Here is a 796-nt window from a genome sequence, read left to right as displayed (position 1 = left end):
CTCAGATTGGCTAGTCAATGCTACCAACTGGAAATGTGTAAATTATCTAGATACAGTACTGTGTACGGAATAAAGTAAAATGCTGGTTATCTTTGTTTTTTTGCTATGCTTTTCTATTTGAAAGGCTTAAACAGAAACAGCAGTGAGCGGGGCCATGTACCCGGGCATACTAAATTTGGTAGGTACTGTGTCATCTAGCCTGCAAGTTCAAGCTGAGAAAAGCTAGCAATAAAAGCACAGTCAAATGAAGGTTCATTCATGCTTCAGAAAATGTTGAAAAAGGCACTACATATAATGCACTATATATAATGCACTATAATCATCTTCTTGTCACACTTTTGAGGTCACTCCTGTCGTAATACACTGGCATTTTATTACTCCGTCTTCCAGGCATGTGATGCTTCTTTGTGGCCAGCTGGATAATTTACCTGTGTCATTTATGGGGGAGAAGAATTATCACTTTTATTATTTAGCAAACCACGGAAAGGAATGTTTTCCAGTTCAGTGTTTAAACAGACAAAACCCAAAGCAGCAGAGCAGCTTTCTCCTTCCTTCTGCGAGGATCTCGGCCGCCCCTTCCTTCGGGAAGGCGAAGGAGAAAGGTGTGCTGGCGTAAACGGGGGCCGAGACAGAGCTGGAGTCAGAACAACGTGAATTATAGATGAAAAGCCATGTATTAAATATAAAGTCGAACGGCGCGGAGGAGGGCCGGTGCAGCCCGTTTCCCCGGGCGCGGCGCCGGTCGGCGGCCCCGCGGCCGGTGGCGGAGACTGCGCGGCCAGCACAGCGCTCTGCG

This window comes from Chaetura pelagica, unplaced genomic scaffold (assembly GCF_000747805.2).
Source record: "Chaetura pelagica isolate M959 unplaced genomic scaffold, ChaPel_1.0 scaffold106, whole genome shotgun sequence".
Taxonomy (NCBI): Eukaryota; Metazoa; Chordata; class Aves; order Apodiformes; family Apodidae; genus Chaetura; species Chaetura pelagica.
This window is presented reverse-complemented; position numbering follows the sequence as displayed.